This window comes from Anabrus simplex, chromosome 1, assembly GCF_040414725.1.
Source record: "Anabrus simplex isolate iqAnaSimp1 chromosome 1, ASM4041472v1, whole genome shotgun sequence".
NCBI classification, from domain to species: Eukaryota; Metazoa; Arthropoda; class Insecta; order Orthoptera; family Tettigoniidae; genus Anabrus; species Anabrus simplex.
This window is the reverse complement of record NC_090265.1, coordinates 1,428,110,974-1,428,137,568: the sequence shown is the minus strand read 5'-3', so window position 1 is coordinate 1,428,137,568 and position 26,595 is coordinate 1,428,110,974.

Sequence of the window (26,595 nt, the reverse complement as noted above, 5' to 3'; positions counted from 1 at the left end):
CACAGTGCTGCCCTCTTTAGCTACTTACCTTTGAAATGTGGTGGCGGCAAATTGAAAAATTCCACGTGCTCTTGTTTGAAAACATACTCACGTGCTTTTTTGACAGCTGTCATCCGCCATCTTTAATCCAGAGAGAACAGTGCTGCCCTCTATGTGGTGGCGGCAAATTCCACGTGCTCTTGTTTGAAAACATACTCACGTGCTTTTTTGACAGCTGTCATCTGCCATCTTTAATCTATAGAGCACAGTGCTGCCCTCTTTAGCTACTTACCTTTGAAATGTGGTGGCGGCAAATTGAAAAATTCCACGTGCTCTTGTTTGAAAACATACTCACGTGCTTTTTTGACAGCTGTCATCCGCCATCTTTAATCCAGAGAGAACAGTGCTGCCCTCTATGTGGTGGAGGCAAATTGAAAAATTCCACGTGGAAACAAAGCCATGTGCTTTTTTGACAGCTGTCATCTGCCATCTTTGAGAACAGTGCTGCCCTCTATGTGGTGACGGCAAATTCCACGTAGAAACATACTCACGTGCTTTTTTGACAGCTGTCATCCGCCATCTTTGAGAACAGTGCTGCCCTCTATGTGGTGACGGCAAATTCCACGTAGAAACAAAGCCATGTGCTTTTTTGTCAGCTGTCATCCGCCATCTTTAATCACCGTGCTGCCCTGTGACGGCAAATTCCACGTAGAAACAAAGCCATGTGCAGCTGTCATCCGCCATCTTTAATCACCGTGCTGCCCGGTGACGGCAAATTCCACGTGGAAACAAAGCCATGTGCTTTTTTTGACAGCTGTCATCCGCCATCCTTAATCACCGTGCTACACTCTATGTGGTGGCGACAAATTCTAAATGCTTTACAAACCCATGTGCTTTTCTGACAGAGCTGTCATCCACCATCTTTAATCACCGTGCTGCCCCGGTGACGGCAAATTCCACGTGCTCTTGTTTGGGAACAAAGCTTTTAATCCAGAGAGAACAGTGCTGCCCCGGTGGCGGTAAATTCCACGTGCTCTTGTTAGTTCGTGATTTAAAATCTAAGCTAGCTGTAAATCCCCGATTCTCGACAGATTCTTAATCCGAGTTGTCAGGAAGGGCAACCAAGAGCTTAGATACTGCTAGTTTTGCATCAGGGAGGGCGACTAGTCTTAAAAACAAATTCTTGCGATTTAAAATCTTAGTCAGGAAGGACATCCGGCCGTAAAACAATAGTTCGTGATTTAAAATCTAAGAAGTGCATCTAGCTGTAAATCCCCGATTCCCCGTGTTAGACGTTGTAAAACAGATTCTTAATCCGAGTTGTCAGGAAGGGCAACCGGTCGTAAAACTATGAGGTTAGATACTGCTAGTTTTGCATCAGGAAGGACAACTCAACACATTCATGTGATTTAAACACATTTTTATCCCCAAGAGAATCGAACCCGAGACTACCGGGTGAGAGGCATGCATACTGTAGGCTATAGATTCGTTCTACAGTCCTCGAAGTATCGGCACAGTCATTCTGAGCGAGTTGTGTGGAATGCATGTGTTAGCTGAAATTGTATACGTATCTTCCGCCTCGACCTTGAGCGAGGACACTGATAAGCGGCTTGTAACTCGCGAACGTCTTATTATGTGAGTACTATTCAAGCTCTTAAAACACAGTACTAATTAAGGTTGTAAAATATTCTGAAATAGTCCACCTCTGTAGTGCAGTAGTTAGCTGCTACCCTCGGAGGTCCGAGTTCGATTCCTGGCTCTGCCACGGAATGTGTAGCATTTAGCCTATGTAAGTTCCTAACGTAAACTATCATGATTGTACGGAGAGGTTAAAACACACACAGTGCCTACTTCTATCGAAAGAACCTGCACGGTACCGGCATGTAGGCTTCTCCTGGTGAAGGAGCTTGCACATGGTTTAACGCCTCCTATCAACAGCCCTTACTTAATGCTGGCTTTTTTGCACACCCCGCCTCACACCATACGACCGGCTGCCCTTCCTGACTAGGATTTTAAATCGCAGTATACGTGATAAATTTGTTGTAGCGGGTTTTATAACTAGATATCCCGGTACCGATACATAGCCTACTCCCGACTAGAAGAAGCCTGCACAAGGCTTATTGCCTCCATCCGACAAATGAATCACCGTCAAGTCATGTACTCAAAAAATCATTTTCGAAGGAGTCTGCACAAGGTTTAACGTCCCCATCAACAGCCCTTACTTATTGCTAGCTTTTTTGCACACCCCGCCTCACACCATACGACCGGCTGCCCTTCCTGACTAGGATTTTAAATCGCAGTATACGTGATAAATTTGTTGTAGCGGGTTTTATAACTAGATATCCCGGTACCGATACATAGCCTACTCCCGACTAGAAGAAGCCTGCACAAGGCTTATTGCCTCCATCCGACAAATGAATCACTGTCAAGTCATGTACTCAAAAAATCATTTTCGAAGGAGTCTGCACAAGGTTTAACGTCCCCATCAACAGCCCTTACTTATTGCTAGCTTTTTTGCACACCCCGCCTCACACCATAGTTTTATACGACCGGCTGCCCTTCCTGACTAGGATTTTAAATCGCAGTATACGCGATAAATTTGTTGTAGCGGGTTTTATAACTAGATATCCCGGTACCGATACATAGCCTACTCCTGACTAGAAGAAGCCTGCACAAGGCTTATTGCCTCCATCCGACAAATGAATCACCGTCAAGTCATGTACTCAAAAAATCATTTTCGAAGGAGTCTGCACAAGGTTTAACGTCCCCATCAACAGCCCTTACTTATTGCTAGCTTTTTTGCACACCCCGCCTCACACCATAGTTTTATACGACCGGTTGCCCTTCCTGACTAGGATTTTAAATCGATATCCCGACATAGCCTACTCCTACCGAAGAAGTCAGCTTAACGCCTCCATCCAACAAATGAATCACCCTCAAACACTCTTCAATCATTCTCGCTACTTCGGAAGATAGCGGGTTCGAACTGGAAGCCGTAAATGCTAGGCGAGGGGCCTGCGCGATCGTCATTACATGATCTAGCTTTAGCTCAATACCTACAGGTAAGGAATACCGCGTATGTACCCTCGAGAAGTCGAGGATCGCGCGCTAACTTTCCAAGGATCGAACTCTTAAATTCTGACACCTCGGTATCAACAGGAGGTTTGAATACGTCAGCCTGCAGGTGGGAGCTCTTGTTTGCATTCGTTCCGACTGTACCGCAGTTGTCAGCTCAGCGATTATCATATCCGCTTAGTAACAAGCAGAATATTTAGCTGCAGCAGTCTGCGCGAAGTGCTCACAGTTCTCTGTATGCGTTTATTACGCACACACACACATCTCCCGTCCGCAGTGAATATTATTCTTCAGCCTTTATCTTAAGGTAAGGTAGAACTGTTAATTACCTTTTTTTTAATTTGCAAAGCACCTTCTACGCTAGACATCTACATTCATATATGTTTGTTCTTTTTTTAGGTACCGTTCGAAAGTATGCAATTTTATTCATCCGAGTAACAGTCTGCAGCACGTGCATTTTTTTTTAAAGGTATGTTTTCGAACTTTGAGTTGTAAAGATAATTAGGTTAGATGATGTACCCTACACTACATTCATATATGTTTTCTTCTTTTTTTAGGTACGACCAGAATATTATCATTCGAGTTTCAGGCTTGAACGCACGCATTTTATACATCCGAGTAACAGTTTGCAGCGCGAAGATTTTAAGGTATGTCTGACCTCTATTCGTTGAAACTTGGTTTCTTCTAAAACATCGTAACTTTAGTCTATTGATAAATAGTTGTTCTCTTTAATCCTCACGCTATAGACGAGGTGCGTACATAGCTATGTCTGCCCTCAACAGGCTGAAACTTGGTTTCTTCCGTAACTTTAAGCTAATCATAAATAGTTGTTCTCTTTAATCAACATACTATAGACGTGGTATAATTTCAAACACGCGCACATAGCTATGTCCGTCCTCAACGGGCTGAAACTTGGTTTCTTCCGAACATCGTAACTTTATTCTATTGATAAATAGTTGTTCTCTTTAATCTACATACTATAGACGTGGTATAATTTCAAACACGCACACATAGCTATGTCCGTCCTCAACAGGCTTAAACTTGGTTTCTTCCGAACATCGTAACTTTAAGCTAATCATAAATAGTTGTTCTCTTTAATCAACATACTATAGACGTGGTGCGTACATAGCTATGTCTGCCCTCAACAGGTTGAAAGTTGGTTTCTTCCGAACATCGTAACTTTAAGCTAATCATAAATAGTTGTTCTCTTTAATCAACATACTATAGACGTGGTATGATTTCAAACACGCACACATAGCTATGCCTGCCCTCAACGGGCTGAAACTTGGTTTCTTCCGAACATCGTAACTTTAAGCTAATCATAAATAGTTGTTCTCTTTAATCAACATACTACAGACGTGGTATAATTTCAAACACGTACACATAGCTATGTCTGCCCTCAACGGGCTGAAACTTGGTTTCTTCTGTAACTTTAAGCTAATCATAAATAGTTGTTCTCTTTAATCAACATACTATAGACGTGGTATAATTTCAAACACGCACACATAGCTATGTCCGTCCTCAACAGGCTTAAACTTGGTTTCTTCCGAACATCGTAACTTTAGTCTATTGATAAATAGTTGTTCTCTTTAATCTACATACTATAGACGTAGCATAATTTCAAACACGTACACATAGCTATGTCTGACCTCAGCAGGCTGAAACTTGGTTTCTTCCGAACATCGTAACTTTAAGCTAATCATAAATAGTTGTTCTCTTTAATCAACATACTATAGACGTGGTATAATTTCAAACACGTACACATAGCTATGTCTGCCCTCAACGGGCTGAAACTTGGTTTCTTCTGTAACTTTAAGCTAATCATAAATAGTTGTTCTCTTTAATCTACATACTATAGACGTGGTATAATTTCAAACACGCATACATAGCTATGTCCGTCCTCAACAGGCTTAAACTTGGTTTCTTCCGAACATCGTAACTTTAGTCTATTGATAAATAGTTGTTCTCTTTAATCTACATACTATAGACGTAGTATAATTTCAAACACGTACACATAGCTATGTCTGACCTCAGCAGGCTGAAACTTGGTTTCTTCCGAACATCGTAACTTTAAGCTAATCATAAATAGTTGTTCTCTTTAATCAACATACTATAGACGTGGTATAATTTCAAACACGTACACATAGCTATGTCTGCCCTCAACGGGCTGAAACTTGGTTTCTTCTGTAACTTTAAGCTAATCATAAATAGTTGTTCTCTTTAATCAACATACTATAGACGTGGTGCGTACATAGCTATGTCCGTCCTCAACAGGCTTAAACTTGGTTTCTTCCGAACATCGTAACTTTAGTCTATTGATAAATAGTTGTTCTCTTTAATCTACATACTATAGACGTGGTATAATTTCAAACACGCACACATAGCTATGTCTGCCCTCAACAGGTTGAAAGTTGGTTTCTTCCGAACATCGTAACTTTAAGCTAATCATAAATAGTTGTTCTCTTTAATCTACATACTATAGACGTGGTATAATTTCAAACACGCGCACATAGCTATGTCTGTCCTCAACAGGCTGAAACTTGGTTTCTTCTAAAACATCGTAACTTTAAAACTTGGTTTCTTCCGAACATCGTAACTTTAGTCTATTGATAAATAGTTATTTTCTTTAATCTGCGTGCTATAGAAGAGGATAATCTTATAATTTCAAACTCACAGCAATGTCCGACCTGTACAGGTTCAAACTTGGTTTCTTCTGAACATCGTAACTTTAGTCTATAGGTAAATAGTTATTCTCTTCAATCCTCACGCTATAGAAGAGGTTAATCTTATAATTTCAAACTTACAGCAATGTCTAACCTCTATAGGTTGGAACTTGGTTTCTTCCGAACACCGTAACTTTAGTCTATTGATAAATAGTTATTTTCTTTAATCTGCATGCCATAGAAGAGGATAATCTTATAATTTCAAACTCACAGCAATGTCTGACCTGTACAGGTTCAAACTTGGTTTCTTCTGAACATCGTAACTTCAGCCTATTGGTAAATAGTTATTCTCTTCAATCCTCATGCCATAGAAGAGGTTAATCTTATAATTTCAAACTTACAGCAATGTCTAACCTCTATAGGTTGAAACTTGGTTTCTTCCGAACATTGTAACTTTAGTCTATTGATAAATAGTTATTTTCTTTAATCTGCATGCCATAGAAGTGGTTAATCTTATAATTTCAAACTTACAGCAATGTCTAATCTCTGTAGGTTGAAACTTGGTTTCTTCCGAACGTCGTAACATTAGTCTAATGATAAATAGTTGTTCTCTTCAATCTTTCATGCTGTAGAAGAGGTTAATCTTATAGTTTCAGACTCACAGCAATGTCTGACCTCTATAGGTTGAAACTTGCTTTCTTCCGAACATAGCAACTTTAGTCTATAGATAAATAGTTATTCTTTTCAATCTTTCATGCTGTAGAAGAGGTTAATCTTATAATTTCAAACTCACAGCCATGTCTGACCTCTATAGGCTGAAACTTGCTTTCTTCCGAACATCGTAACTCTAGGCTAGCACACTTACCCTTTTATATCCTATTATTACTATGTGTGATGCAAGTGCTAACGCTATATTTATTCTTTTTAGAAAAACCATGGAGAAGATTAACCAGCTAGGTCATATTTCAACTCCAACTACCAAGCCGTTAACAAGTCTACCGCTAAATGAGCAATTTAAAGTAATTTCACTACGAAGATTAAAAACGAAATTTGGAGAAAGGATTTTATGTGTCTGCGAAGACTTTCAAGTTTTTTTACCTAATAGATTTAGCGTGCTAACTGATTTAGAAATAGAAGAACTAAATCAACGTTCTATTTTCATTATATATCACGGCATAGAGAACAAATCTTGTGTTATTAGTTTTACTGATGCGTAAAAGCATGTACATACAAGAATTACATCGAGAAAGCAAAAGTATGCAAACATCACTACAAGTAAAATCATTCATGATAAAACTAGTACATACAAGATGTGAATAAATACTGTAGAATTGGCATATTCTTTTATTTTAGATTAGGTATTACCTTCTCCTCCTACTCCTTCCTCTCGAAGAAGAATAAGAGCAAGAAAGAAGATGTTGATTAAATTCGTAAGTATGTTATCGTCTAGCACAGTAAGTATGTTGAGAAGAGATTTTTTTTTCCTAAACTGTGCTTGATTCTAGTCTTGTAATATAGTGTACTACAACATCGCACTATAGTATGTGTATATATGTTTTTTGAACAGTGGTATGCATTCAAGTCTAAACTTGCACACTCTCGCTTTGCGATGCATGTTCGATAAAGATGTACCTTGACAGAGTCAGTAAAGGTAAAGGAAGTTATACACATCAATTAATGTTCTGATCACATGTTAAGGTTAACGACATCGAGTGCAGTGTTCGATTCTAGTCTTGACTACTTATCTAGTGTTTTGAGCACATCAATTAATGTTCTGATTACATGTTAAGGTTAACAACATCGAGTGCAATGTTCGATTCTAGTCTCGCTATGTTTCTAATCTCATTTCATATTCTAATCACATGTTGAAGTTAACAACATCGAGTGCAGTGTTTGATTCTAGTCTTGTTATGTTTTACAATCTTGTTTTTTGCTATGCATGTTCGATAGAGGTGTACCTTGAAAGAGTAGGAAGAGTTCGATTCTAGTCCTGCTATGTTTGAACCTGATTTAATGTTCTAATCACATGTTGAATTAACATCAAGTGCAGTGTTCGATTCTAGTCTTGTTATGTTTTACAATCTTGCTTTTGCAATGCACGTTCGATTGCTCTGTTGATTAAAGATGGCTGCTTGTCAAAAAGATTTTTTCAAGTTATCCGCCACCACATAGAGTGCAGCACTGAGGTTTGCGATGCAATATGGCGGGTGACAGCTTGTCAAAGGTAAGTAGCTAAAGAGGGCAGCACTAAGGTTAGCAATGCAAGATGGTGGATGACAGCTGTGACGTAAAATATTACCCGCAAGATAGCACCACGATGCCCTTTTCATTAAAGATGGCAGCTAGAATTTTTCAAATTAACCGCCTCAAAGGTAAGTAGCTAAAGAGGGCAGCACTGTTCTCTCTGGATTAAAGATGGCAGCTTGTCGAAAAGAATTTTTCAAATTAACCGCCTCAAAGGTAAGTAGCTAAAGAGGGCAGCACTGTTCTCTCTGGATTAAAGATGGCTGCTTGTCGAAAAGAATTTTTTCAAATTATCCGCCACCACAAAGAGGGCAGCACGGTGCTCTCTTGATTAAAGATGGTAGATGACAGCTGAAGAGCGAGTAGAATTTGTTTCCAAATAAGAGCACGTAGAATTTGCCACCACCACATAGAGTGCAGCACTGTTCTCTCTAGATTAAAGATGGTGGATGACAGAAAAGCGCATAGGTTTGTAAAGCACGTAGAATTTGCCGCCACCGCATAGAGTGCAGCACTGTTCTCTCTAGATTAAAGATGGTGGATGACAGAAAAGCGCATAGGTTTGTAAAGCACGTGGAATTTGCCGCCACCACATAGAGTGCAGCACTGTTCTCTCTAGATTAAAGATGGCGGATGACAGCTGTCAGAAAAGCACATAGGTTTGTAAAGCACATGGAATTTACCGCCACCACATAGAGTGCAGCACTGTTCTCTCTGGATTAAAGATGGCGGATGACAGCTGTCAAAAAAGCACGTGAGTATGTTTTCAAACAAGAGCACGTGGAATTTACCGCCACCACATAGAGGGCAGCACTGTTCTCTCTGGATTAAAGATGGCGGATGACAGCTGTCAGAAAATAGCACGTGAATTTGTTTCCAAACAAGAGCACATAGAATTTACCGCCACCACATAGAGTGCAGCACTGTTCTCTCTGGATTAAAGATGGCGGATGACAGCTAACGAAATTGCCCGCATGATAGCAGCACAGTGCTCTATTGATTAAAGATGGCGGATGACAGCTGTCAAAAAAGCACGTGGCTTTGTTTCCCAACAAGAGCACATAGAATTTTTCAAATTGCCGCCACCACATTTCAAAAGTATCTAGCTAAAGAGTACAGCACTGTGCTCTGTTGATTAAAGATGGTGGATGGTAGCTGTCAAAAAAAAGCACGTGAGTTTGTTTCCAAACAAGAGCACGTGGAATTTGCCGTCACCACATAGAGGGCAGCACGGTGCTCTCTTGATTAAAGATGGCTGCTGTCACGTGGAATTGTCTGCTACCACAGGTATCTAGCTAAAGAGGGCAGCACTGAGGTTTGCGATGCAAGATGGCTGCTGTCAAAAAGCATTTTTCAAATTATCCGCCACCACATTTCAAAGGTAAGTAGCTAAAGAGGGCAGCACTGTGCTCAAAGATGGCGGATGACAGCTGCACGTGGCTTTGTTTACCTCGCGCTAGTTAGGTTAAGTTGGTAGCACTAAGGTTTAGACCCGTCAAGATGGCAGCACTGTCGATGACAGGTGACGAATTTTGCAGCTACTGCGATATAGAGGGCAGCACAGTGCTTTGTGGTTTAAAGATGGCGGATGACAGCTGTCAAAACAGCACGTAGCTGTCAAAAAGCACAAGGCTTTGTTTACCTCGCGCTAGTGAGGTTAAGTTGGTACCACTAAGGTTTAGGTCCATCAAGATAGCAGTACTGAGGTTTGCGATGCGTTGTTGTCTGTCAAAAAGCACGTGGCTTTGTTTACAAATCTGTCAAAAAGCACGTGGCTGTCAAAAAACACGTGGCTTTGTTTACCTCATGCTAGTTAGGTTAAGTTGGCACTACTGGGGTTTAGGCCCGTCAAGATGGTAGTACTGAGGTTTGCGATGCGTTGTTGTCGATGACAGCTGTCAAAAAGCACGTGGCTTTGTTTACAAATCTGTCAAAAAGCACGTGGCTGTCAAAAAGCACGTGGCTTTGTTTACCTCGCGCTTGTGAGGTTAAGTTGGCACTACTGAGGTTTAGGCCCGTCAAGATGGCAGTACTGAGGTTAGCGGTGCGTTGTTGTCTGTCAAAAAGCACGTGGCTTTGTTTATCTCGCGCTAGTTAGGTTAAGTTGGCAGCACTGGAAGAGGCCTCTGGCTGAGGTGGAGGAGGCCACTGGGAGGCCACTGGCTGAGGAGGAGGAGGAGGTGGCCACTGGGAGGCCACTGGCTGAGGAGGAGGAGGAGGCCACTGGCTGAGGAGGAGGCCTCTTCCGAGAGCCGGAGGAGGAGGAGGCCGCCGAACCATCCAATTATACTACTTTTATCACCGGTGGAACGCAAAAAGAGCCCGTTTTTAAACGTGTTTAAAACACGCGTCATCTTTAAAACATTGTTTCTCAAAAACCCGTCATCTGATCGAATCATATATGATATACATTTTGACGTTTTATACTTTGTTTTATTGCAGAACTTTGTGTTTCCAGTAACAGGACGGCTTTTTGAGAAACGAAGACTTTAAATTGACGAATGATGTAACACGTTTAAAAACGGGCACATTTTGCGTTTCACCTGCGATAAAATATATCAATATAAATTAAACGTTCCAAACCTACATGACCTAACATGAAGTGAAACGGGGAAAATGATGTTACTGAATTTTTTGTAAGCCTATTGATGATTTCATAAACCACCTCCAAAATCGAGTACACATAATGTCCGGACACTGGTTCAAACTCCAGTATTCCCATGCAGGTTTTCTACTTTTGCATCAGGGTGCGTTCCTCCCCGTGATAAACACTGTAAATTCGAGTAGTATTCCATTCTACACTCGGCAATTTTAAAAATATTTTTAGATGATGCTATTTCCTAACATATCTCTGGGGAATTTCCTACTTATAGCCTACCATCCATAACATCCTTCTGGCAGGGCGTGAAAATGGAAAACCACGGAAAACCATATTCAGGGCTGCCGACAGTGGAGTTCGAACCCACTATCTCCCGGATGCAAGCTGATAGGTACGTGACTCAAACCGCAGCCACTTGCACGGTGTTATTTGTTTTACATCGCACCGACGTCTTATGGCGACGATGGGATAGGAAAGGACTAGGACTCGGCAGCCGACAGTGGGGTTCGAACTTACCACCTGCCGAAAGCAAGCTGACAGCTACCCAAATCTCGTAGCCAATTCGCTCGGTCTATCAAGTTAATTTTAGTTTGTAGTAATTGTAGCCTATTTGATTTTAACGGTAGGCCTACAGTAATATGCTTCCGGCGATATGTGTACAGTTTAAACTAATTTCTTAAACTGAACAGTCCATAGCCTCGGTATTTGCCTGGTATGAAAATTGAAAATTGAAAACACGGAGAACCATTTTCATGGCTGCCGACGATGGGTTTCAAACTCACGAAGACAAGCTTGCAGCTTGTATCACATAGCTGACTAGCTCGGTGAAAGGAAAACCTTCTGTGGAAGAAACCATGACTAAATGGCATTGTTTCGCTACCTATTTACAATATTTGGTTAGGTCTTTAATTGTTTCGCAAGGTTACAAGATAATTTTTGCTGAATATAGGGCTTAATGCTCTAAAAACGTAGGGCATTTCAAAAAAGGTAAGATGTCGGGAAACTATATACTGAAAGCAAAAATATATCGAAAATTTTTATGCATATGATTCTCACATAAAATACACCAAGAACAAAATCGGACCTACCTTTAAAGTAAAACAGAATCCTTATTTAAGTGACATACTGATTTGTTGCACAATTCTGGTCTGTTTAAAAAATAATCACAAAACTCACGACGGTTATGTTTGAAGTAATATTTAACCAACAATATACCCATCACAGTCTATCAGTAGCCTGTTTCTCTCAGACTGCCCATTGAATGGAAATCAATGAAGAAACTCGCTCTACATTTGTATTATATCCAGGAATAGCGAAAAAAAAATCTACAAATGTTAAAAACTCAAAATAGCAAGTGTTATACGTTCTGGCATTAAAATATTTCATATACTTATCATTGGATGACGTCATTTCAAGACATGGACTGTTTCGTTTAAAATTGGTTTAAACTATACACAGCTGGTCATAACTTTACCACTCGCAATTACAATAACGACCGGAAAACTTTATTTCTCCTTCAAAAGCAGTTGACCATTAAGTCGCGATACCAACTAATTTATTCTTTCTATTGAAAACCTACAACCTGTTTTCCAGTCATTGATCGGGTCAGGGATGTAACGAATGAAGCAGATATAGGCTATTAGTACGATGGGTTCGTCACTCCCAAAGTGATTTATTAATGACTGATAGATGCTATGAAATGAGAATGGAGAGTGTTGATGGAATGAAAGATGACAGGCAAAACCGGAGTAACCGGAGAAAAACCTTTCCCGCCTCCGCTATATCCAGCACAAATTTCTCATGTAATGACTGGGATTTGAACCACGGTATTCAGCGGCGAGAGGCCGACGCGTTGCCGTCTGAGCCACGGAGGCTCCTTATTCTTTCTATTCCGACAGGAAAATACATTCTTTAATCAACTGAATGTTTTTAATTTCTAAAAAAAAAGGGAATATGTTTAGAAATATTAAGAAATTCCTCCCGGATGCCGGACAGAAGGCATGTCCGGAATTTTTCGAACGTGTGGTAACCTTAATATCGTATTATACACGTTTTTCAGGGTTAATATTATTCTACGCTGGAATTGTCTCCGTTTCTGCACTCTATCCGGAAATTCTGGAATTAAGTACCCTTAAATTCTACGACTTTTCGTTTATAAAGTTTCTACGATGTTTTGGACAACTCTCCATCATTCCAAAAGGGTTAGTTTGGGGTATCATTCAACGCAAACAGTGCTCTTGCAAATACAATTGACTTCCATAGGATTTATGCGAGTCACAATCGAAAAGTAATAAGTAACATTGTCTAATGCAGGCCTTTCCAACTCGAGCACTTTGTGCTGGGGCGCACCAGCGCTGCACTCAGGAGCACCGTTCCCCTCCTTCCTCACCTGCCGCAAGTAGTGGTCGGTGCATGTGTGGGTAAGAGACCGTACATTCATTCTCATTCTCTCAGTGTGTGTCATTCTCAGTGGAATATATTCGATAGAACAGACAGTGGAGCAGTTGGTTTCGCCTTCGTTAAAAATGTCGTTTAATCCTTCATGGGTGGATTCATATTTTGTTGTTAATACCGAAGGGAAAGCTCACTGTTTAATTTGTCATTTTAAGCGTAAAGTCTTCAACCGTGCGACGACACTACCACAATAAACATGTTTCCCCCTATGATGACATTGTTGGCGCAGCAAGAACCGAACAAGTTGCTAAGTTAAAATCGGAATTGCTAAGTTCTTCAGAGATACGTAATAACTTACTCATTAGGAATTGTTTTACTTGAAATTTAGGATATTTGTTTTCGTTTTTGGTTTTGTATTATTAATAACAGTTTAGAATTAGACTTAGATGTGCTGCTAAGAAAAAAACAATGGGCGAGTTGGCGGCGCAGTTAGGGGCGCTCAGCTGTGATCTTGCATCCGAAGGATAGTGGGTTCGAACCCCATTGTCGGCAGCGCTGAAGATGGTTTTCCGTTTTTCCCATTTTCAAACCAAGAAAATGCTGAGGCTGTTCCTTAATTAAGGTCACGGCCGCTTTCTTCCCATTCCTACCCTTTTCCCATCCCATCATCGCCATGAGACCTTCTGCAAAAAGAACCCACAATGATAATTATTTTAAATATTTTATCTCCCTGTCCCACAGATACTTGAACCCAACACTTCAGAAGGCTCAGTTCAAGCATCTTATGGGCTATTATTGATCTGAAAATTGCCAAAAAAACAAAAAAAAAAAAAAAACAGATGTTTTCTATTCTGAATTTAAATCAATGGAGAGCTAGGACTTCTCTGTCTGATGCGGACTTAGAGGCTGTACTTAGAATTTCTACTGCCAAATCGATTGTACCCATTATTGGTAAATTAGTTGCCGCAAAACGATGTCAGCAATCGACTTAAACGCTAAATGAACATTAAGGCAAACGCAAAGTATGTACAGAATAAATTGTGTGTCTATGTGTTTACAGAACTGTCATAAATACAATTGTTTTCATAAGCTACGCGCTGACTTGACGACCTGTGGTTCTGCTTCTGCCACTTCCCCCCCTCCTTCCCCCACCACCTTTAACGGTGCTATAGCACGGCACCGGGGCCGGCCGGGGCCGTGGGAGCACCTCACTTGGAATCGCTTGGTCTAATGGGTACGGCTTCACAATTTTTGAAATCTTAATAGCTAGTTAGAAAACTTTTTCAAAGCTAATCTAATGTGACAAGATCGTTTCTTATAACGCTACTGATTAGGAACATTCCCTGTGTACTTATCCGTGATATAGAAATAATGTCCTCTCTCCTGTTTTATATTTTACTTTGGCGCTCATCGTCGTAACACACAGTTAATTAGAAGCTATCTTGAATGAAAGAGCCAACGGCCGTAGCCGTGTTGAAACACCGGATCCCGTGAGATCTCCGAAGTTAAGCAACATTGGGCGTGGTCAGGAGTTGGATGGATTGCCACGCGCTGTTGGTTGGGGGTCAGGGAATGGAAGAGCGGAAAGGAACTGGCCACCCTACCGCACGTAAACTCCGGCTCAGGAACACCTCTAAGGAGGTTCGGACCTGCCTTCGGGCAAAATAACCCTTACCTACCTGGTATGAAAGATAGCGTGTCAGAGCTCGAAAACCACATTAACGACAGTGAGTGGTTTCCCATTTTCATACCAGGCAAATTCTGGGGCTTTAAGTTAAATTCATGGCCACTTCCTCCCCACTCTTAGCCCCTACCCATTGTATAGTCGCCGTAAAACCTTCCTGTGCCGGTGCGACGTAAAGCAAATTGTAAAAAAATAAAATAAAAAATAGCAAAGAACCTGATGGAACAAAAACAATCTCGTTACCACTGGGACGCCAGTGGTATATAATTATATTCCATTCAAAATGAAGAAAAAACATGTATTCAAATGTCATTTTATCTTACAGAGTAGAAAATTAAGACCTTTATCTCTACGAACATTACAGCGACTTATATTGGATATTGTTTTCTATGATAAATGCCATCTGAGCATATTAACATAATTCCGATTTAGCATAACTTACAGCTTTGGGACATTAGGATATAAATGATCTAATTCGTTTCAAATGGAAGTACTTTTAATGTCTAACACTTGCATCATAATAAACGTTTAACGACATCAATGATTTATTCATGTTAAGTAAATCAGTTCCTACTAAGTAGCAATAAAATGATTCGAACAAAGAAAAAGCTACATTGCAGGTTAATTTTTAATCAGTTGTCCTATTAAAGTTGACGCAGTCCGTAAGTGGAAGTCTACCAATTGGACGCCAGGAGAGCCGTAATAAGCCACAGTGGCGCCCTTATTATCTGACAGACTGGAGGGTAATGATCAGAACGACGGAAACGCGGGTACAGAACGTGCCATCATTTTCTTACTATTTAGACGTGTATTGTTTCGATCCGCTCCGTCAGAAGCAAGAGTTACGTAATAATCAAGACCAAATTCACATATGAAATAAAGTAAGTTTCTGGATGATATTCATCTATTCCAGAAAGCTATTTCGTGTTTTAAATATGGATATTATTCTCTTTATCGAGTCATAATCATAACTGAGAGTTGTGTCTTGATTGCGAACAAGGCAAAAACCGTCCAGATTCCGAACAACTAAATATATCCTGTCCAGATTGCGAACAAGAGATTAGTGTTGACTTGAGATACATAAAACAGATACAATTTTTAAACAGTCTCATATGTAATTTTTGTTATAGTAGTATTAACATTAACTGGTACATTGGGATGTTTTAGATAACCTAACAATATCTTATAAACATTTTTCTTATTGAAAATGTTTAATAATTTAGTTTGAGGTAATCTTACCATTTAGAATATAATGTTTTTTACTGTATAACATAACTAGAGGGGTAGTTGTTTATGATGGATTAGTGAGAGTTGTATTATTATTATTATTATTATTATTATTATTATTATTATTATTATTATTATTATTTTGCTAGTGGCTATACGTCGCACCGACACAGATAGGTCCTATGGCGACGATGGGAGAGGAAAGGCCTACGAGTTGGAAGGAAGCGGCAGTGGTCTTAATTAAGGTACAGCCCCAGCATTTGCCTGGTGTGAAAATGGGAAACCACGGAAAACCATCTTCAGGGCTGCCGACAGTGGGATTCGAACCCACTATTTCCCGCATGCAAGCTCACAGACGCGCTCCCAAACCGCACGACCAACTAGACCGGTATTATTATTGTTACCGTGTTTTGGTGGTAGGTAGAGGTGTAAGAAGGTGCGGGCGTGAATGGGTCTCAAACTACGGAATCAAAGTTAATGTAAAATTTAACAAGGTTATATTTTCTTTTCAAGATTAAGTAATAACAAAGAACAGGTACTTAGTAGCCGAAACACAATTTGAAATGTACAATTACAGGGGTTACAGAGTTTGGGCTTCGAGCCCTGAGTTGACAATTCTTGAGCAACTAGCCCAACTTTCCGATATACAAATTTTAACAAAGGGGCAGAAGACCCCAATCAAACCCTGGAGCACTTGCTCCAAATTACACAGTAAAGCCTCCTCGAGGCACACAACACTCCGTTTCCAAAAGAGCCACTCGCTCTTTAATTTAAGCCTCTCCCAGGCCACACCAAACTCCACCTTCAAGTTGTCCTCAACGGACATAAACACAGGGGTAAAATACCCAATCTACTGAGGTCTATTAAATGAAAAGCGGTTTAATTAAATGACCTCTAAAACAATTTGAGAGGAGGCGAACTTGCACTCCTAATACACTTTGATTTTAAGACCTACTTTGGCTCTTAGGCCACTGATGCAAGGGCTAATCCCATACTACAGAGGTGACTTAGAAAAGAACAATTTGTTTTACGTTATCGAAGAATAGGTTGAGAAAAATAAGTTCACCTCAAAACAATATGAGTGGGAGCTCGAGAGGGTTAGCACTCTCTATCCCAGTATGTAGCTTTACAAGAGAATAGAGGAAAAGAGTAGTTACATTTTAGGAAAAGGTTACATGGTAGAACGCTTCGCACCCGCCCCGAAAGTTAAACTGCTGAGCAAGAAAAGAATGAATTTATTAATCGGCCATTACCTTATTGTTGACCGCTGCCGAAGAAAGAGGCGCTTCCCGCCTCCTGCTATGTACTTAATACACTGAAAGATCGAACAGAAGTGGCCCGGAGACCCTAAAATCAGCAGTTTATATCCTCTCGCGGAAGGTTCTAGGCGTTAGGGGAATGAAAACACCCTCCCTCAACGTTTTTATTGGATAGGACCCCGCAACAGAATCAAGTTGGGGGAAGATACCCCTGATTGGTCAGAAATTAATTAAAGAAATTCGGGATAGGTTACATTCATAACAAGGGGAAGAAAGGGGTAAATATTGCCAACTTAAACAATGACAGAAAGAAATTTAACAAAGAACAAACTCTTGAAATTAAATTTTCTCCAAAAAAATAGTTCTTTGACTCCTCACTAGGTTGCACTATTGTTGATCTTCAGTAGTGTCCTCTAGAAGAGAAAGTTCACACTTCTTACTTCAAGTGAAACAAAACCACATCAAAAATGACACAGTTCAAAAACTCAAAATTTTCCACGTGGTGACATCTTCTGAGAAAGTAGAGAATTAATAGCGTAGATAAAGTTCAGACTTCCTCCAGCAGAGGAGTTTCAACTGGCGCACATTTTAAATTAGCGGAGTGGAGGTGTACCACCCGGTACAGACCTCCCCCCCCAAAAGTTCCTCCAGGGATGACACCTGAAGTCAGTTTGAAACAAGTTCCAAGTTATGATGTGAATATGAAGATAGATTGCAGAAGCATTTATGATATTTTCTTAATTTGGTTTGTTCTAGTTTCAAAATTTTGTTGTTGCAGATGAAGAATAGTTTTTAAGTTTGTAGAAGTAGAATTCAGAGGATAAACTTTTAATACTTAAAAGTGATGAAAAATTTTGCAATGTCCACCAAATATTGCTGTTGAATTCCCATGAAACGGTATTAAGGTTGAACAGGAATGTCTATGTAGTTGATGTAGGCTAAGTTGGATGGCCAGACCGGCCGTTACAGCTTGCGTCCAAAGGAAGCCGCTCGGACCCCTCAAGTACCCTGAGATACCGCTCGCCCGCACTATGAGGGGAGCAGAGGTGTTGAAACACGCCGCGCCCGCGGTGAACATATACAGGCTGCGGGCAAGTAGCAGGTCGTGCGCCGCACATCAGCCTTGGCCGGGAGGAGAGCTCCGGCTCGCCGTGCACATGTCGTCCTCGCTGGGGCCGAGGGGGCCCGTCCTCGGGCCCAGTTGCCGCACGACGCCGCGCGGCTGCGGGGGCACTGAAACATTAAAACTAGGCGGCAGAATTGTGTTGGACCATCATGTATCTTTTGAGGGCACAGGCATGTAGAGAGATTGAGGGGCCAGCGGCGTGGAGATATCCATGGCGTTTCATCTAAGCCAGCCACTGTGTGTAGTGGAGCAGGAGACGGGAGCGTGGTAATGGCCGTGACAAGGACAGGATGGCAGTTTAACAATCGGGGGAGGTTTACAAGAAATGCTTACATATAAAATAAAATAGAAGGAGCAGAATGCCTTAAGAGTGGAACTCAAAAAAAAATATAACCCTCATATTCCTTTCAAATTATATGAAGCAAGTTGACACAAAATTTACACTGGTTTCACCTGTGACAGGTGAACCCTAAATATCCTCTCGGTGGCTGGATTGCTTACTAACAACGTAACTGGCGTAAGAAAATCGAGAATGATACAAGGCCCATGAAATCTGGGGGCAAGCTTGCCCGCGGGAACAAAATTCTTGACCATCACCTGGTCACCTACCTTCAAAGGGGAGGGTCTCCGTCCACGATCATACTTTTCCCTAACCTTTTCATGAGATACCATAAGATTGGCTTTAGCCTTCTTCCAAAGATCTTTGATATTATCCGGATCTATTGTCTCGGGTAGAATGTCACTCAGAGACCAGAGGTTAGAGAGCGGCGTGTTGGGAACAAACTTGAACATCAAGGAAGCTGGAGTGAACTTATGAGATTCATGAACCGCCGAATTCAAAGCAAAAGCTAACCAATGCAGGGACGTGTCCCACCTGGAAGGATCTTCATGATGATAGGCGATAAGTGCGGACCTGAGATTACGATTAACCCGTTCAGCCAGAGATGGTTGAGGGTAATAAGCAGAAGTGGTTACATGAGAGATGGACAAGTCAAAACAGAATTTACGAAAAAGATTTGATGTGAACGCCTTAGCATTATCAGATACAATATATTGGCACGGACCAAAAGAAGCAAAAATAGAATTTAGACAGGTAATGGTGGACTGAGCGGTAGCCAGCTTAGTCGGAAATAACCAAGAAAATCTGGTAAAACCATCTACACATACAAGGATGAATTTGTTGGCATTTCCCTTCGACTGGGGGAAGGGTCCTACATAATCAATATACAGGCGTTCCATGGGGCGCGACGCTTGATGAGAAGACAAAAGGCCTACTTTAGTGGACATGGTGGGTTTACTGAGCAAACACGATTTACAAGCTTTTACAAGTTCCCGAATTTCACCGTCCATACCTTTCCAGATGAACCTTTCACGAATCTTTTCACGGGTTTTAAAGATTCCAAAATGCCCCCCCAATGGGGTCTCATGATAGTATTTGAAGATCATAGGCACCAGAACAGCTGGAACGACAACTTTCATCATCTTGTCATGCCTCGAAGGGCAACATAAAACACCATTCCTCAGAACATAAGGGACAACATGTTCCCCAGAAGAAAGGTTTTCCATTATCGGAGCCAGCGTCGGATCTTCACGTTGGTATTTCTCGATATCCCTAAAAAGCATGGGAGCATCTGTTAGGATGGCATTAACCTCAGATAGCATGGACTCGGGAGGTGATGAACTGTCGACCTGTTCATGGTTATCAACGTCGTCTGAAAACATACGGCTGAGTCCATCAGCAACAACATTTTCAGTACCTCTGATATACCTGACATCGAATTGGAAGGCAGAAATACGGATGGCCCAACGGGCTATACGACCAGTACGACGCGGCCTACCTAAGACCCAGCTTAAGGCTTGATTATCGGTCTCCAGGTCGAATTTAACATGTTCCAGATAGAGACGGAACTTCTCTAAGGCGAATAAGACTGCCAAACCTTCGAGCTCATAGATGGAATACTTGGCTTCTTGAGCCGCCAAAGTCCTAGACGCATAGGCGATGGGGCGCCTCCCTAGTTCAGTCTCTTGAAGAAGGACTGCAGCTACTGCTGACGACGATGCGTCGGTTTGGACAATGAATTTCTTCGAGAAATCAGGCATAGCAAGAACAGGGGCATTACAAAGAGCTAATTTAAGGTCTTCAAAAGCGGCTTGTTGAGAAGGTCCCCACTCGAATTTGATGCCTTTCCTACGAAGAAGGTTTAAGGGCGCCGCTCTACTAGCGAAGTTAGGAATAAACTTCCTGAAGAAATTCACCATACCAATGAACCTGGCGATACCTTTAATGTCCTTGGGAGGTTTAAAATCACGAATGGCCTGTGTTCTAGAATGATCGACTGCTACGCCATCAGGTGACACAATATGCCCTAGGAAAGACATAGAGGGCTTAGCAAAGGCAACCTTGGACAACTTAACCGTTAACCCAGCCTTACGAAGGCGATCGAGAACTTCTCGCAGATGATCTAGATGTTCTTCAAAAGTCTCTGAAAATACGACGACATCATCCAAGTAGTGATATAAGTACTCAAATTTGATGTCGGAGAAGACCCTATCTAGTAGCCTAGTGAGTACAGCTGCTCCGGTGGGGAGCCCGAAAGGCACGCGGTTGTATTCGTATAAATTCCAGTCCGTAGCAAACGCTGTAAGATGTTTAGACTCTTCGGCAAGGGGAATTTGATTATAGGCCTGATTCAAGTCCAAGATGGTGAAGAACTTGGCCTTACGAAACCATGAAAAACAAGAATGAAGGTCAGGAAGGGGCACAGATTGCAACACCACCTTCCGATTGAGAGCCCTGTAATCAATGACAGGCCTGAAGCCTCCTTGGGGTTTCGGGACTAGAAAAATAGGCGATGAATACGCCGACTTAGAGGGCCTAATAATACCATCCTTCAACATCTGATCGATAATTTCTTTCAGAGCCTTCATTTTAGGAGGAGATAGCCTATAAGGTGGAAAACGGACAGGAATCGAATCCGTGACCTCAATTTTGTATTCAATAAGGTCAGTAACACCAAGAGTATCAGAGAACACCTCGGGAAACGACTGACACAGTTTGCGAATACTATCAGCCTGCTCCTCAGGTAGATGTCTAAGGTCTAACAACATCTCATCCTGGGTAGGCGAAATAGAAGAACATGACACAGAATTACACTTTAATAGTGGGATTTTACAATTAGAAGCAAATTTGAATGTGCACGACCTAGACTGGAGATCGAGCACAAGACCAGTGTGAGAAATAAAGTCCGCTCCCAATATAATGGGGCAAGACAATTGCTTGGCCACAAACAATTTAACTTTCCATGTAAACTTAAAAACACGAATTTTGACCAGTAAGGAACCTAGAATTTCTAATGGAGATGAATTAGCCGAAACGTATTGAACAGGAGAAGAGACATAGTCAGGAAGTTTACAAACCGTTTTCAATTTAGAATACCATTCAGCCGAAATAATCGAACAAACACTGCCTGAATCTAAGAGAGCTGTTATAGGCTCGTTATTTAACTCAATCTTATGAAAAGGAACAGGTGCGGGGGTATCCGCCGCAATCCTAAGACATTCTTTAGGGCATTCAAAAGATGAATTTGAAGGCTGATCGTCCTCTGAATTTACAACCTGTTTACCAGGGGCTGAGTCTCGGGAAGATGGATTAGTCGACTCAGCCGAAGCCACTAGTCACTTTTTGTTATTGGCGTAGGTGGAATTTGCACCAGAAGTTGAGCAGGAGGGGGTGCTATTCGAGTTTGGGCAATTCTTGGCGATATGTGAGAAGGCCCCACACTTAAAACAGCCTGGTGATGACCCGGCTCCATTCCTCGTCCCACTTGACTTGATCAGTGGACACTTGTTGCGCAGATGATCAGGCGACCCGCAAGCATAACATTTACGGGGATTGACTGGTCGGCGAGGTGGAGGCCGAGTGTTACTAAAGGAAGGCGGGGGTTCTTTCGCGACACGCAAAGAATCGGCGTATCTAACTCCTTCCGCTGAAACGGCCAATGCTTCAAGTTCAGAGAAAGTTTGCGGGCACGCCGCGAAACACAAATATGACCTATAGGGAGGTGAAATTCCCTCTACAATAGCCTGTACAATTTGATCTTCAGGAAAATGAAGGGCAAACACCCTAGTATAAAACTTAATGTCCTGTATGAAATCAGCCAAGTTTTCATCCAACCTCTGTACTCGATAATAGTATTTCTGAATCAGAGATGACCTAGCGCGGGCAGGAATAAAATTTGCAAGTAGATGTGCATGAAAATCTTCGATGGATGACTGTTCAGCTATGGCTCTTACTATTTTGTCGGAGAGAATGCCAATTGCATAGGGATAGATGATTTGCAAAATTTGACATGGAGAAAGAGAAAACACGAGGGCATGATCCTGAAATTCCACTAGAAATCTTAAAAATGAAATTACGTCACTGGTGGTATTAACAGAAAACTTGGATATACCTCTGAGCAACATTGCCAATGGATGAGGCAAGCTGCTGAATCCGGGTGACATAGTGGGTAAAGGTTTAAGTGGCAAGGAAGTTAATTCAGAACGGATGTTACTCAATGATGCACGACGTTCAGATTCGTTGTCCAATGGGGCAGGGATAGTTTGAGCAGCAACGGTTATCCTATTAACTTCTCCCTTGGGAGGCGCTTCCTCACTACCTGCATTCACTATGGTGGGTTGATCAGATTTGGGAGGAACTTCCCCAGTTAACAATAGAGTGACCTTACTAGATAATTCGGAAATATTTTCCAGGAGCGTACTAGCTTCCTTCCTCTGAACGTCATTCAGTTTTAGAGACAACAGATCGTTAACCCTATTCGAAAAATGATATAGCCTGCCTTGCACGCGCTTAATTTGATTAGGAGACGGATCATTTTCATCAAAAAAACTAACTACAGAAGCTAGCCCAGTAATATTCTCGACGATCGTGGAAAGAGAGTCATCAATTTCTTTCTCTCCCAAATTGGGGATGGAAATGGGCAAATCAAGGGACTCTCTAAGCTTGTTAGTGTCTACTGCAACCGTGCCTCCAGATTGCACATTTCTAATAGTTAATTCATAGATCAACTCCTCTTTGCGCAAATAATTAAGATGGAGAACATCGCGAGGGCCTGGCATGATAACAGAACAATTTTGAACAAGTCAAAAAAAAATTCCAGCAACTGAGAAAATGGTTAGAGTTCGGATCAAAACAATGTGTAGCCGTCAAAAGGGGCTAAATTGAGACCCATTCAACCACGCTCTGCTACCACTTGTTACCGTGTTTTGGTGGTAGGTAGAGGTGTAAGAAGGTGCGGGCGTGAATGGGTCTCAAACTACGGAATCAAAGTTAATGTAAAATTTAACAAGGTTATATTTTCTTTTCAAGATTAAGTAATAACAAAGAACAGGTACTTAGTAGCCGAAACACAATTTGAAATGTACAATTACAGGGGTTACAGAGTTTGGGCTTCGAGCCCTGAGTTGACAATTCTTGAGCAACTAGCCCAACTTTCCGATATACAAATTTTAACAAAGGGGCAGAAGACCCCAATCAAACCCTGGAGCACTTGCTCCAAATTACACAGTAAAGCCTCCTCGAGGCACACAACACTCCGTTTCCAAAAGAGCCACTCGCTCTTTAATTTAAGCCTCTCCCAGGCCACACCAAACTCCACCTTCAAGTTGTCCTCAACGGACATAAACACAGGGGTAAAATACCCAATCTACTGAGGTCTATTAAATGAAAAGCGGTTTAATTAAATGACCTCTAAAACAATTTGAGAGGAGGCGAACTTGCACTCCTAATACACTTTGATTTTAAGACCTACTTTGGCTCTTAGGCCACTGATGCAAGGGCTAATCCCATACTACAGAGGTGACTTAGAAAAGAACAATTTGTTTTACGTTATCGAAGAATAGGTTGAGAAAAATAAGTTCACCTCAAAACAATATGAGTGGGAGCTCGAGAGGGTTAGCACTCTCTATCCCAGTATGTAGCTTTACAAGAGAATAGAGGAAAAGAGTAGTTACATTTTAGGAAAAGGTTACATGGTAGAACGCTTCGCACCCGCCCCGAAAGTTAAACTGCTGAGCAAGAAAAGAATGAATTTATTAATCGGCCATTACCTTATTGTTGACCGCTGCCGAAGAAAGAGGCGCTTCCCGCCTCCTGCTATGTACTTAATACACTGAAAGATCGAACAGAAGTGGCCCGGAGACCCTAAAATCAGCAGTTTATATCCTCTCGCGGAAGGTTCTAGGCGTTAGGGGAATGAAAACACCCTCCCTCAACGTTTTTATTGGATAGGACCCCGCAACAGAATCAAGTTGGGGGAAGATACCCCTGATTGGTCAGAAATTAATTAAAGAAATTCGGGATAGGTTACATTCATAACAAGGGGAAGAAAGGGGTAAATATTGCCAACTTAAACAATGACAGAAAGAAATTTAACAAAGAACAAACTCTTGAAATTAAATTTTCTCCAAAAAATAGTTCTTTGACTCCTCACTAGGTTGCACTATTGTTGATCTTCAGTAGTGTCCTCTAGAAGAGAAAGTTCACACTTCTTACTTCAAGTGAAACAAAACCACATCAAAAATGACACAGTTCAAAAACTCAAAATTTTCCACGTGGTGACATCTTCTGAGAAAGTAGAGAATTAATAGCGTAGATAAAGTTCAGACTTCCTCCAGCAGAGGAGTTTCAACTGGCGCACATTTTAAATTAGCGGAGTGGAGGTGTACCGCCCGGTACAATTATTATTATTATTATTATTATTATTATTATTATTATTATTATTATTATTATTATTATTATGTTGCTATTTGCTTTACGTCGTACCGACACAGATAGGTCTTACGGCAACGATAGGATAGGAAAGGCCTAGGAATTGGAAGGAAGCGGCCGTGGCCTTAATTAAGGTATAGCCCCGGCATTTGCCTGGTGTGAAAATGGGAAACCACGGAAAACCACCTTCAGGGCTGCCGACAGTTGGGCTCGAACCCACTATCTCCCGATTACTGGATACTGGCCGCACTTAAGAGACTGCTGCTATCGAGCTCGGTATTATTATTATTATTATTATTATTATTATTATTATTATTATTATTATTATTATTCAAAATAATACATATAAGTGAAATAGTCAGTTTATATGGAAACAAGTGGGTTCTTATTTATTTATTTATTTATTTATTTATTTATTTATTTATTTATTTATTTTGCTAGTGGTTTAACGTAACACTAACGTATCTCAACTCAACGCTACCCGAGGATGTGAAAGGGATAGGATTAGGAAAGTAGCAGCCGTGATTTTAATTAAAGAATAGCCCCAGTATTTGCATTATGTAAAATATGGGAACCACGGAAAACCATCCTCATGACTGCTGACTAATTGTGGGATTCAAACGCAAGCAAGTTCAAATCTACGCAAACCGTACCGTGCAGCCAATTTCCTACACCACAAAACTATTTAATGTTCATAATATGGATATTATCTTTATTCGTATCAATCAATCAATCAATCAATCAATCAATCAATCAATCAATCAATCAATCAATCAATCAATCAATCAATCAATCAATCCATTCCTAAAGTATATGCCTTGCACTTCAACCAGAAGTTCCAGTCTTCTGCTGCTCTCTTGAGCTCGGCATAACTTCCAAAACCAATCTGGACCGAAATTAAAATAAATATCTAAGTATTAAAGAAGATTGTTGATGAGGAAATTAAATTAAAGCATAATCAGTTTCTGACAAAAATTAAAAAGAAAACAGACGGAAAGAGTCTAGGAAGAAAGGGGAGAGCAATACCGAGGAAAAAATATATTAGGGTACGATATAGCTTCAGAAAAGTCAAAATTGCGAGGTTGTGCAGATGGCAATTCACAGAGAATTTTAATGAAATGAACGTTCAATGATTCAACGTCCGTTTTAATACTGTAGCTCAATAGATACCGGGGACGTCTGTTGTTGTTGCTGTTGTTTTTGAAGGGAAGAATAATTCTTCTTATAATCATTATTTTATTTCCGGCCCCATGGATAAATGGTAGGCGTGCTGGGCTTTGGTCACAAGGGGTCCCGGGTTCGATTCCAGGCAGGGTCGGGAAACATTGGTTAATTCCGCTGGCATGGGGGCTAGGTGAATATGTCGTCTTCATTATCATTTCATCCACATCACGATGCGCAGGTCGCCCACGGGTGTTACGTCACCAGACCTGCATCTGGCGAGCCTAACATGTCCTCGGACACTTCCAGTACTAAAAAGTCATAGGGCCTACGCCATTTCATTTTTCATTATTATTATTATTATTATTATTATTATTATTATTATTATTATTATTATTATTATTATTATTATTTT